The 14,124-nt window shown below is 45.7% G+C and overlaps 1 protein-coding gene across 1 annotated transcript in view; it reads right to left on the bottom strand.

Moving 5' to 3' along the window:
• Positions 1–14,000, bottom strand: part of sema3c (sema domain, immunoglobulin domain (Ig), short basic domain, secreted, (semaphorin) 3C) — a 303,601-nt gene extending 289,601 nt beyond the window's left edge. The window contains exons 1-2 of the mRNA XM_078235587.1: positions 13,960–14,000; positions 2,723–2,785 (exon numbers count right to left, since the gene is read on the bottom strand). The gene's annotated coding sequence lies outside the window, so the exon portion shown is untranslated. The remainder of the gene's footprint in view (positions 1–2,722; positions 2,786–13,959) is intronic.
• Positions 14,001–14,124: the final 124 nt, after the last annotated feature.

The raw sequence follows: 14,124 nt of genomic DNA, 5'->3' as shown, positions 1-14,124 counted from the left end.
ACAGACGTTTCCATTTAATAATTGTTCAGTTCTAAATTTGCTGGCTTACTATTTATTTACTTGTTAAATCTAGTTTCTTCTTCGAAAAACCACAGTTTATAAAGCATCCAACAAACTATATTATTATTTCTTAACCAGCGGATAGAATTGTAACAAACCCAAAGGGTGTGTGAGGATATTCTGGATAGTTAGGTAGTAATACAATACTCACCTAAAGTTAAAGTTTATTTATTAGTGTCACAAGTAGACTTACATTAACGCTGCAATGAAGTTACTGTGAAAATCCCCTAGTTGCCACACTCCAGTGCCTGTTCGGGTACACTGAGGGAGAATTTAGCATGGCCAATGTACCTAACCAACACGTCTTTCGGACTGTGGGAGGAAACCGGAGCACCTGGACAAAACGCACACAGACATGAAGGGAACATGCAAACTCTGCATAGACGGTGACCCAAGCTGTGAATTGAACTGGGTCCCTGGTGCTGTGAGGCAGCAGTGCTAACCTCTGTGCCACCGTGCCACCCTCCATCCACTACCAATTTTGCCGTACAGTAGCTGACTATTAACTATAGAGATCCAAGCAGGACTATTCAAAGATCCTTCTGGTGTGTTTTAACTCATTCAAAACCCACCCACCTTGAGTTAAAATCAGACCCCTGTCACAACAAGCAGCAATGAGTTATTGGACCAATGCTGGGATACTACAGACTGCTGGTGCTAAACTGGAGATTGAGCGTGGCTGCAAAGTTCAGTTCCATAGCGCCACTGGTATTGATTCTGCGGTAGTCCAAAACTCTATCAACATCAGCAGAAACATGTCCAGCCACTTCTTGCACGGATGTGCCCCAAGTGTAAATCCTGACTCGATTTACAGGGAAGTCACGCTGAAATTGACAAAGATGTCAGAGGGGTTAGAGGGCCTGTCAGGAGAATGCCGGCTTTCAGTTATGGGTGAAATAATTGCAGTTCCTGTGGGGCTGCAGCCCAAGCCTTGAAGATGCTGCCATGATAGCAGAGAGGAGAAGCTGTGTATAGAGGCAGGAGGATGGCGCCAGAAGACTTTCCCTACCACGGGTCTTCAGGGAGCAATGTTTCTGCCTCGGCCTCGGGTCACTGAGATCAGTGTTTGGGACAATCTACATATAATTAAAGAGGTGGCGACTGTATTTTGCCACCTCCTGCAATTAAACCTGCAGCCACAGAGCAGGGTGAAGGCTGCACTGCCAATGGCTGCAAAGATCACTGAAACCTCAAACTTCTACACCAAAGAATCCTTTCAGGCTGGGGCCGGGAGTATTAGCAACATTTTTACAGCTCGCCATCCATCACGGCATAAGGAAGACTCTGGACTCTGAAGGAGAAAGGACTTTGTTGTCCTCTTTCTTACTCATCCTACTTCTCTTTAGTGTGTGGCTTTGCAAGGCTTGTAGGAATGCCATCGACTGATGTACATAGCTCTGTGGGCACCACATACCAATGTGGCAATGTACCACAAGAGCAAGAAGTGCCGCTCCATCAGTTGGTGTGCGACCATGCCCTCAGGCCTCCAGCACCACATCTGAACACCCAGAGCTGTGTCTCTGGCCATTTGCTGACCTCCACCTTATGAAGCAAAGCTGTCTTGAGTGTTTCACGGGTGTCGTACAGGTGCAACTCCTCTTTAAGAAGGGAAGGTTGCCATTTTAAAAAAATTCATCCATGGGACATAGGCGTCGCTGACTGGCCAGCATTTATTCCCCATCCCTAGTTGCCCGACGGCAATTGAGAGTCAACCACATTACTGTGGCCCTGAAGTCACATGTAGGCCAGACCAGGTAAGGATAGCAGATTTCCTTCCCTAAAGGACATTATTGAACCAGATGGGTGCTCTCCAACAATCGACAATGGTTTCATGGTCACCATTTGATTCCTAATTCCAGATATTTTTTATTGAAGTGAAATTCCACTATCTGCCGTGGCGGGATTCGAAACCCGGGTCCCCAGAACGTTAGCTGAGTTTTCGGATTCATAGTCTAGCGACAATACCTCTAGGCCATCACCTCCCCTTTAAGAGGTGCAGGCTGGTGTCTATCATGCTAGCTATGTGCACACCCGGACCCCCTGCTGAGTGTGCAGTGGTCAGCAGCGGGTTTCACAAACTATACACACTGCCTCCTCAACGATGCCAGGAATGTGTCATCACACAGCGCAATCTCTGTGCCCAATATTGAGTCTGATCAAATTTCCCTCCAAAGGCCCATGTTTTACAGAGGCCGATTTGTTAAATATAAATAGTGTTAATTTGGAACTGGAGAACTCTATCCAGAGGAGGAAAGGAAACAGGAAACCTCAGCAAAGTGTTAAAAATGTTCCTACTTTTACAGAATTACTATGAACTCAGATGGTTCATTCACAGCTACAGACCCAACTTGCTGATCCACGGTTTCCTTCCCATTGAAACTTAGGATTGAATTCACGCAATGATTCAATGGTGAACAAAGTAGCAATGACTGTGTAGACATCACACAGTATGATTATTTCCATAGTCTGTTGTCTTGCTAAACAAAATCAAATCACCAACTACACCATTGTGCAGACTGAAGTACTAACATTCAATTTACTGATAAGATTTTTCTAGCTCATTGATTTTTCTAGTTTACACCTCCAGTGTTATTTATCTGTCACGTACATGTCTGTATTTTTTATTCCCATTTCATATCCCCCCCCTCACCCCTGGACCTACCTCCTCCGGTGGTGTGGCCTGCTCTTGGAGACCATCAATCAAGCTGGTCATCAGGCACGAATCCTGGAGGAAAAACATTGAAAACATCCTAAAGTTAAAAACTGCCACATTTGGGAATCCTGTGCTTCTAGTTTCCCCTCACTGACTGTCTCTCCACCCACTCTCTGGCTCTGTAAGTACCAGGACACAAATGTTTGGAGTTCAATAGGGACTGACTTCAGATGTTGTAAATTAGAGAGAGTGCATCTCAGGCTGAGTGAAATCACTCACCTCCATGTATTATTGGCCATTGCCCATAGTCAGATGTTGGGACAACTCAGGGAGTCAGGTAGCCAAGGATGGAACTGGAGTATATTTTTATGCACTTACGAGCTCTAGGACTTCACAATGCGGGCGGGATTTTCCAGCCCTTCCCACTGGCGGGATCCACCTGTCTCGCTGAAAGTGACCCTCCACGGCGGGTCCCCCAGCAACGGGATGGGTGAGTCTCACAACACACTGTAGACATCAGTGGGACTGGAAGATCCTGGTGGTGGCCAATGACCAGCTGCCTCTCCTGCTGGAAAACACATTGCAGGGGAACTGGAAAATCCCACCCTAATGTTCCTGCACATCTGCTCCAGCCACCACAATTTCAGCCTGTTCCAAATGTACAAGCAGAGGATGGTTTTTGATTGAATCCTGTGTATTGGCCAAATGGACAGAGGCTCCGCTGAGGCCAATCCCCAGTTAATGTCCAGCACCTCACTACAATTAATATTCATTGGAGAGCTGCTGTGCTGAGCTATAGGGACCTATCATGTTCCACAGATATTTGAAAATAACCTAAATGATTTTTACAAATGCTCCAAATACACTTCTGCTGCAAAAGAGACAGACGAATCTTCCCTGCAAGTTTGATTAAATCCTCCCAAAATTAACAGATACATTTGGCATCACATTGTTTTTACTGAATGTCCTTTATTGGTGTGTAGCTGAGAATGTCACTATTCTGTCTCTGTCCTCCATCCAATGTGGCTTAGGGTTAAGATAAATGCCTCAGTATTTTGCCAGCAATTTGATCTAAGAATGTGATTTTATTTTCCCTGTTTTTTTTTCATCCCCATGGATGCTAAAAGTGGATAAAAGACAAGTCTCCAGGGAATCCACTGTAATGATCAGCAAGGATGAAGCTGTCCCTCTGACACAAATTCCTCAAAATAAGCTTGCAATGAAAATGCAGCCTCTATACGGTTCATCTTTCATTTTCCTGCACGTTTCGACCCTGTCTTTCTTTCATACAATGAGGCGCGGATAAAAATAACTTTATTCAAGAATAATCACTGATGTGGTTGAAGACAGAAAAGCTTAAAGTAGCTGATCTGCAAGTGCAATCAGCACTGAGTGTTACACAAATAGGCAATGGACCAAATACGCAGCTTTATAGAACCTTAGTTAGGCCGCAATTGGAATATAGTGTTCAATTCTGGTCGTCACACTACCAGAAGGATGTGGAGGCTTTGGAGAGGGTACAGAAAAGATTTACCAGCATGTTGCCTGGTATGGAGGGCATTAGCTATGAGGAGAAGTTGGAGAAACTTGGTTTGTTCTCATTGGAATGACGGAAGTTGAGGGGCCTGGACAGAGTGGATAGCCAGAAGCTTTTTCCAAGGATGGAAGAGTCAATTACCAGGGGACACAGGTTTAAGGTGCGAGGGGCAAGGTTTAAAGGAGATGTACGAGGCAGGTTGTTTTTACACAGAGGGTGGTGGGTGCCTGGAACTCACTGCCGGGGGAGGTAGTGGAAGCGGATACGAGAGTGACTTTTAAGGGGCATCTTGACAAATACATGAATAGAATGGGAATAGAGGGATAGGGTCCTCGGAAGAATAGGGGGCTTTAATTCAGTCAGGCAGCATGGTCGGTGCAGGCTTGGAGGGCTGAAGGGCCTGTTCCTGTGCTGTAATTTTCTTTGTTCTTGTTCTTTGTTAAATGTTGTCGTGTGCGCTCAGGAGCGCTCCCGTTGTAAACCACATTAATATCGTGTGAACAGAATTGTACTCTCTGTAATGAAAATACTGAAATGTCTGTATTGTTCTCATTGCTGATTAGAAGACCCTCAGAGCGTACCGTGGGCGGCATGGTAGCACAGTGGTTAGCACTGCTGCTTCACAGCTCCAGGGTCCCGGGTTCGATTCCCGGCTCGGGTCACTGTCTGTGTGGAGTTTGCACATTCTCCTCGTGTCTGCGTGGGTTTCCTCCGGGTGCTCCGGTTTCCTCCCACAGTCCAAAGATGTGCGGGTTAGGTTGATTGGCCAGGTTAAAAATTGCCCTTAGTGTCCTAGATGCGGGTAAAATATGTGGGGGTAGGGCTTGGGTGGGATTGTGGTCGGTGCAGACTCGATGGGCCGAATGGCCTCCTTCTGCACTGTAGGGTTTCTATGATTCTATGATTCACCTCGGGACAGGATTTTCCAGCCGCGCGCCCCAAAACCAGAAAATCCCTCCTGAGATCAACAGCCCTTTCCATGGTCCAGCCCCTGCCTGCAACGATTCTCATGGTGGGTGGGGTGGGAAAACTCCCCCCCCCCAAGATCTCTGGAGAAAATGTGAATATCATTGCACTTTACTGTTGCGACTATTTGAAATGTTTTGTAATGTTTCTTTCAGATAATTTATGACTAAAGTATATTTTGCAAAAAAAATTAAACCACACTAATATATTCCTTTCATTTGCATTTGTTCCAGACTAAGTTGTAAAAAGTTAGATTATATTGCATAACTCCCTACAAAAACAACGTGCAACGTAAATGTTTATCTAAAATAAACATTAAAATGGCTTAGCTTGACCCCTGACCCCTATACAATATTAATAGATTCTTTAGTTAATTCTCAAGGCTAAAGCAGAAAGGAATGCTTTCCTCTCCATTTCTCGCTTTTTTCTTCAAACTTTCTTCTGTCCAGACTCCCTCCTTTTGCCAATTCTACCCCTCATTTTCCCAAACATTGATTTTTTTCCTGTTTTTATTTTGTTTTTAAAATGTAGTTCCCTCCACATCTAACTGTCCCAGCTGGAGTTAATGCTCTAAAATATGAAGATTGATATGTGTCAGCTTTCTTGCTCTCTTTCCACACCCTAACTCCTCAACGCTGTTAGGATGGTGTAGGCTGCAGAGTTTGTCTGTTAAAGAAGTCTTCATTGTCTTCTGTATATGAACAGCGAGTCTTTATTGTAATATATATAAATATACAATAAAGGATACAGACACGCAACTATCCCCATCTGACGTCTTAGCCCGCCTCCGGCCGACACCACACTGATCCTAGGTCCAGGTCATGTACCTTCTGACATCAGTGTGCAAGTGGTACTGTACTCAATCCTTTCCACTACAAACTCCTGACTAAAGCCAGACTGAGCAATTTGGGTTCTACCAAGGCTACCAGTCCCCTAACCTCAAGCTTTATCACAGCCCCCAGCAGAAGCGGCAAACCATTCTGAATATATCAGTCCTTTTTTGTTTAGCGTTTGCAATACTCACCAAGCCAGGCAATAGCTTCCACAATGACTAAATGGAGCTTTCTGAGCCTTCCACTCAATTTTGTCAGTCCCAGGTGTGCCCAAACAGGCCACCTAAGATGGCGGTTTGCAAGAGCACACTGGGATAATTGGACAAGCACTGAAACAGACAGGCTGCAGCCTCAAAAAACACTGGATGAGATTAACAGCTGCAGCTGCAGACGTTGGAATACACAGAATACAGGCCATCTCCAGGACAAAGGACACTTTCTGGTCAAACTGTGTTGTTTACCAGAGTAAGAAGTCTCACAACACCAGGTTAAAGTCCAACAGGTTTATTTGGTAGCAAATACCATAAGCTTTCGGAGCACAGCTCCTTCATCAGATGGAGTGGATATCTGTTCTCCAACAGTGCACAGACACAGAAATCAAGTTACAGAATACTAATTAGAATGCAAATCTCTACAGCCAGCCAGGTCTTAAAGGTACAGACAATGTGGGTGGAGGGAGCATTCAACACAGGTTAAAGAGATGTGTATTGTCTCCAGACAGAACAGCTAGTGAGATTCTGCAAGATCAGGGGGAAAGCTGTGGGGGTTACTGATAATGTGACATAAATCCAACATCCCGGTTTAGGCCGTCCTCATGTGTGCGGAACTTGGCCGACGCGCCACAGCGAAAAACCGCACCGACCTCCTCAGAAGACAAACACGCGACACGGTGGACAGAGTACCCTTCGTCGTCCAGTACTTCCCCGGAGCGGAGAAGCTACGGCATCTCCTCCGGAGCCTTCAACATGTCATTGATGAAGACGAACATCTCGCCAAGGCCATCCCCACACCCCCACTTCTTGCCTTCAAACAACCACGCAACCTCAAACAGACCATTGTCCGCAGAAAACTACCCAGCCTTCAGGAGAACAGTGACCACGACACCACACAACCCTGCCACAGCAACCTCTGCAAGACGTGCCGGATCATCGACACGGATGCCATCATCTCACGTGAGAACACCATCTACCAGGTACACGGTACCTACTCTTGCAACTCGGCCAACGTTGTCTACCTGATACGCTGCAGGAAAGGATGTCCCGAGGCATGGTACATTGGGGAAACCATGCAGACGCTACGACAACGGATGAATGAACACTGCTCGACAATCACCAGGCAAGACTGTTCTCTTCCTGTTGGGGAGCACTTCAGCAGTCACGGGCATTTAGCCTTGGATCTTCAGGTAAGCGTTCTCCAAGGCGGCCTTCATGACACACGACAGCGCAGAGTCGCTGAGCAGAAACTGATAGCCAAGTTCCGCACACATGAGGACGGCCTAAACCGGGATGTTGGATTTATGTCACATTATCAGTAACCCCCACAGCTTTCCCCCTGATCTTGCAGAATCTCACTAGCTGTTCTGTCTGGAGACAATACACATCTCTTTAACCTGTGTTGAATGCTCCCTCCACCCACATTGTCTGTACCTTTAAGACCTGGCTGGCTGTAGAGATTTGCATTCTAATTAGTATTCTGTAACTTGAATTCTGTGTCTGTGCACTGTTGGCGAACAGATATCCACTCCATCTGACGAAGGAGCATTGCTCCGAAAGCTTATGGTATTTGCTACCAAATAAACCTGTTGGACTTTAACCTGGTGTTGTGAGATTTCTTACTGTGCTTACCCCAGTCCAACGCCGGCATCTCCACATCTTGTTTACCAGACACAGGAGTGCCTTAACCCCTTATTTGGAAGGGAGGTATGTGACCTATGTGCCTCCAGCACCTACAGGCATGGCCGTTGGACTTTATCAATCAGGGTGATCAAAAAACAATGAGGTATCAAAGGTGCTGCACAACAGTAGAATCTCTCTCTCTCTCCCTCCCCAACGAACGAACCACAACAACGGTGACCATCACCAGCAACGACCAGCATGAGGAGAGCTACCACACCAAAGAAGGAAGGAAGACCAAAGCCAGAGTATCAGACCAGACCGAAGGACCAGACTACGCAGAGGATTACGGAGTCCAACACATGGATAAAGGGCAATATCTGCCTGGATACTTGCCAGTCACACAAAAGTTAAGTCAAGGTCTAGTATTGGACTTGAACTTTAGTATTTTCTAAGATAACTTAGTATTAACTGGGTGGGTGATTAATAATTGTGTGTGAATAAATATTATTGTATTAACAAGAAGTCTGCTCGCAATTCTTTATCCACTGTATCAGGGTTAAAACAGACTGTGCAGCAGGCATAGCAACACAGGCTTCAATGATGTGAGTCATTGATTGCAGTGCACCTTGGCTGCAGTCTGGGTTCACTGCGGGGCTTTACTTATGCCAATTTGCTGCACAAAGGCCTGAGCCAGTGCAGGAATTGTTGAGGAGTGCCCAATGTTGGCATCGCAGGTTGAGGTCGGGTGGACAGACTGTGGGATCTGTGATGAAGAAGTGGTTTTTAATGGTGGCATGTTGGTCCCATTCCTGGTGACATGGGTCTTCGCTGTTATTCCTTGGCACAGTGGTCTTAGCCATGCAGACTGGCATGATGGAAGACGAGTAGCTTGTGGAATGTAAGATCAGCCTTATGCAACTGTCTGTTGTGGCTCAGCATCGGGAGAGGAATATAGAAAGGCATTCTGTGCTGCAGGCATTCTGTCATCTTCAATTCACCTTGTCTAAATAAAATATCCTGTGTCTGTGAAGCTAATTCATATTGGGATTAATTATCTGATATCTGACCTAACATAACCTTGCTACTTAAACAACAGTGCTTGGAGGATTAGTGAATTACAAGAGCGGAACCAAAAAAAATTGCAAAGAGAAAGACTTTAAAAATGTACTTAGTAGCACAATATGCAGCACATCAGCCTGTGTACAATATATTCCTTACCACATAGGCTCAGAAACATTTCTGAGGCTTATTTCTTTGAACTATTCTCCACATATGGCCCAATGATTCCATCTATGCCAAATCCATAAAAGGTAATGCCACTTGTGCCAAGTCAGTGTTGCAATGTGCCTTTAAGGAATACATTATGACATCGCTAGAGGGGAAGTGTGTCATGTGATCCGGTTTGAGTTTCACTTTGGCCTGTGAGCAGAACACGGCACACACAGCTCTGCCACTGAACTCTTCAAGCTTTCAATCCATGTAGATATATCCTCTCACATGCCCATATTAAATAAATGAACTCATGACATGTTTACAGAATTCCTATGAGTGATTGGTGCCTTTATATCATTTTAAAAACATGACAGCCAGCTACTTACACTGGCTGGTTGATGCAGTATTGCTGAGGTAATGTGAATACATTTAGTAACCAGAAGAAGTTTCAGTTCTGATAATTTCACAGTGCTGATATTTTATATCACAATGGAGTTTAATATTTTGCAAACAGTTCTAATGGTCTTGCATTCAAAGGGAATACAAAGGGGGCGATCTTACCATTGCGTCCCACCGGCCGATGGGCGAGGCGAGCCAGTAAGATCACGCGAGAGCTGAGAAATCAGGTTCACGCCAAATTTCTCACATCTCACGATCTTACCGCCACTGGATATCCGGCAAGGTCAGCGTCACGCCCATTCTGGGGGGGTTGGGCCACCGCACCGATCATGCAGGGGGAGGAATCGGTCCTGGTTGCGATAGGCCGTGGGTCCCACAGTTGCTGGGACTTGCTGTGTTTAAGGCATGAAAATCTGTGTTTGTTGATCACCTTGCCTTCCAGTGTAAACAGGGCAGTGGTCATAGAGTAACTTCATTACAGTATTAATGTTAGCCTACTTGTGACACTAATAAATAAACTTAAAGCTTAAATCGTTGCCACATTTTCTTAAAAATGTGTGGCAAATGGCTTTTAAGTTGCTGACAAACACACAACATAGTGATGTCAATCTGGTGAAAGAATATGTTGGTGGGTGACTGTTGAGTGATAGAATTGCATCCCGGTGGCACCATACTTCTGATTCTTCTCTCCTCAAAGTATTTTTCACAAAGTAAGAGGCTCATTGATGGAAGTTGCTAGAAATCACTTGCATTCCATCTGAAACAGGAGCGGCAGAACCTCAGGCTGGGATTTTTCAGCCCTGGTGTGGTGGGCCCACCCCGCGCGATGTGGCAGCCCAGCTAAAGGTCCGTTAACTTTCAGCGGGACCAGAAGATCCCAGCGGTCGGCGGGGCTGAAAAATCCCAGCTTCAGAAGGGGGCAGTGGTAAAATCCATGACACATGGGGCTAATTCCCAGAAGACTGAGAGACAGTGGGCAGAATTCTCCCTTGTGCGATCAAAAGCAGATGGTGGTGGGGGGAAACAGAATTTGGCGGGGGGTCCAAAAATTGGTTCAATGTCAGCCTAAATTACAGCTGGATCTTCCGATGTTGGCCGCCATGATGGATGGGGAATCACATTGGAGGCCAGCGTGAACTGATTTGCTTCCCGCTAATGGGAAGGCCCAATCGATTCCACACACGATTCTCCACGATGCCAGCGGGAAAACACACCAATCCAGAACATGATGGAGCAAGGTAGCGTGCAAAAGTCGGGACTCATCTGAAGAAGGCATGGGGCAGCGTCCGGAGTTTGGGATGGAGGGCACCAGCGACCCTAGACCCTGGAACATGACAGCAGTGGGTGGGGGGAGTGTCTGTCAAATGGATCTCCCAGTTTCAGTGTTTTCACAGAGATCCATCTTCCAGACTCAGAATATCCATCTTTTTCCTTCAGGAAGTTTTGCCGGTGATGTTGGACGCCTTTTAAACATGGCATCTGGAGATGATGGCGGGACACGTGCCACCAAGCCTGCCCTGCCACACAAGATGGTGCAAAACTCCAAGATGCATAATTCATTCTGCCGGGAACGGAAGATATGGTGTGGTTTCTCATTGGCCTTCCCAGCAGGGAACACTCCCCTTCCCCGCTATGGGACTTTGTTCCAGATGGAAGATTTCCACAGGCAATTTACTCACATCTTTATGTAATATTCATGACAAGAAGCATTTAAAAACAAAATTGCAATTCATCTTATTGTGCATGAAAATAATTAGCAATCTGCATATTTATCAGGATGAGAAATGCGATCATATCCAAGGATAAACTGAATTAATTTGCATGAACTGTAGCTCACATTATTTTCAGTGATGTAAAATTACATTTCATCCTTTTTTAAGAATACCAGGACTTAATAGAATCAGGGGTTTAAAAAAAAAAGGCGGCACAGACAGGTTGGGCCGAAGGGTCTGATTCCATGCTGTAAACCTCTACGACTCCAATTCCGACAGTGCAGAAGGAGGCCACTCGGCCCATCGAGTCTGCACCAAACACAATCCCACCCAGGCCCTATCCCCGTAACCCCATATTTACCCTAGCTGGTCCCCCTGACACTAAGAGGCCAATCAGCTTTACCCACACACCTTTGGGCTGTGGGAGGAAACCGGAGCACCCGGAGGAAACCCACGCAGACACGGGGAGAACGTGCAGACTCCACACAGATCAGACTTCCTATATTTTTATGCCAGTAAAATAATGAGTGTGCTATCTGCAAAATGAGTTCAGATGTTGCATTAACCTTTAATTCACTAAATTAGCACATCACAATAAATATGACGTCCAGAAGGTTAACACTTACTGTGGGAGTTCGAAAGATAATTATCATGCAGATAAAATTTTGTTATATTTCTTTGCCCCTTTGTGGCACTGTAACACAACCAGATACATCAGAGGTTTGGTCAGCTGGTATTTAAATAACAGCTGCAATAAAGATCTGTGTCTCCAGTAAATAAAATCAATTCTTATCTCTACTCGTTGGAGTTTAGAAGGATGTGGGGGGATCTTATTGAAACTTACAAGATACTGCGAGGCCTGGATAGAGTGAACGTGGAGAGGATGTTTCCACTCGTAGGAAAAACTAGAATCGGAGGGCACAACCTCAGGCTAAAGGGACGATCCTTTAAAACAGAGATGAGGAGGAATTTCTTCAGCCAGAGACTCTTGAATCTGTTGAACTCTTTGCCGCAGAAGGCTGTGGAGGCCAAGTCATTGAGCGTCTTTAAGACACAGAGATAGATAGATTCTTGATTAATAAGGGGATCGGGGTTCTGGGGAAAGGGCAGGAGAACTGGGATGAGAAAAATATCAGCCATGACTGAATGGCGGAGCAGACTCGATGGGCCGAGTGGCCTAATTCTGCTCCTATGTCTTATGGTTTTATGGTCTTAAATTGTACACAAGGGAGTCCAAAAGTAAGTCTGAATTAATCAGGGCATTATGGTCCCCGCCCCATCTCAGCTAAAATGTCAGGTGGGGGGGTGAGGGGGGGATGTGCGGGGAGACCACTCAGGGGAAGAATGGCTACCCTGCCATCATTTAACAGCTAGTTGATTGTTAACAGGCTCAAAGCAGTGTTTCCACTGTCGGTATGTCCTGTCTCAGAGAGCCGTCAGCCAATCAGAAACCAATAGCTCTTGATGTACCAATGGCGCCAGCGGGAGCAGTGGCCACTGCCGGTACTGCACACGGGCGGTTAGGAAATGAGTGGCGATGGATCAGAACTTTGCAAGTGCTTGGGGGTCCATGAGGGTTGAGGGATGGCTTTTGAGAGGCCTTGGGGGGGAGGGGAACATTGGGATAGTTACACCTTGAGAAACCCTCAATTGGTCATGGAAACCAGTTAAGGAGGGACCACCCCCACCCACACAGGGAAACCTGGATGGATCGCTCCAGCTGCCCATTAAATCTGAGCGGAAGAGGGATGAGGCCCCTGAAGAAGCCATTAATCGTTGGTATAATTGAGGTTGGGGCAGGGACGAGTCAGATTAGAGGTGGTCAGGATACCCGCCAGTTCGAACTCTGTCAGTGGGGGAATGTAAAATTCAGTCTATGGTATCATGAGTTATAACAACCATTTTATTAAAATTATTTCTGGAGAAAACTATCCAAAAAACAACTTTGGGACAGAGATTTGTGTTTTGGATCATGGCCCTAACATTGGGGTCAAATGAGGGCCCCGACGCTCTGGTCAGTCAGCAGCAATATTCCCTGAATTGACCAATTAGTAGCCAGAGGGGGTCTTGCTGTCCAATTAAGGAAACCAATGGAAGGCCTTGCAAGACAGAAGGAGCAGCAGCTTGCTATTTCAGGTAAGGAAGAGAGAGGGCGCTCCCCATGCCTCAATAAGCTTAACATTAATAAATGGCCAGCCACCAATATGAAGGGAAACCTCTCCACAGGAAGGCCTGTCGAAGCAGCCTCGGCCAGGCAGACTGTGGGGAGGGGGGAACGGTTCTCAGAGACATCCTGGAGCACTGTCCTCCTGGGTCTGCTGTGACGCGGCTGTTTCCAGGCAGCTAACCTGGTTCGCACACCACAGGAGGACCAGAGGAAAATTGGCCGTTAACTTACCTTGATTGGTTATCCACCTGCTGTGGGCCCATCCACCTCCTTCATATCGGGGCGAAAATTCAGCCCCAGATTTTAGCACTGAGAAGGAAATTTAAAATTCCACAATTGCACACACAGACAGATACAAAACAGAAGCAGAATTTCAATCCATATAATCAGTTCTGTGGATGAGATTCAGATGCATTAATGTTCACAGGTCTCCAATAAAACATCCTTCATTGTCGGTTAACTTTATTCATTTCTATTTAACATTCATAAAGAACTCAACGGAAGCCAAATGTTGCTGCTCTTCAATTTAAATATGTAACAAAATACATTTTATATGATGTAATTTACAATTTATTTTAAACTTACCAGACTTCTTCAGAAAACATGTTCCTTCTTTCCCAGTCTGACAAGTCTAATTTTCCCTCATTTGTAAAACCCTACCCCCTATGCTGTTCCAATCAATATAAATAAAGTTTCTAAATAGATTTACGAGTGTTCGGATTTAAACGTGATATTTTACAACATCAGGAA

The sequence above is a fragment of the Mustelus asterias genome, chromosome 19, assembly GCF_964213995.1.
Source record: "Mustelus asterias chromosome 19, sMusAst1.hap1.1, whole genome shotgun sequence".
Taxonomy (NCBI): Eukaryota; Metazoa; Chordata; class Chondrichthyes; order Carcharhiniformes; family Triakidae; genus Mustelus; species Mustelus asterias.
Note: the sequence above shows the minus strand (reverse complement) of the source record. Positions and strands in the feature narration are given on the sequence as shown.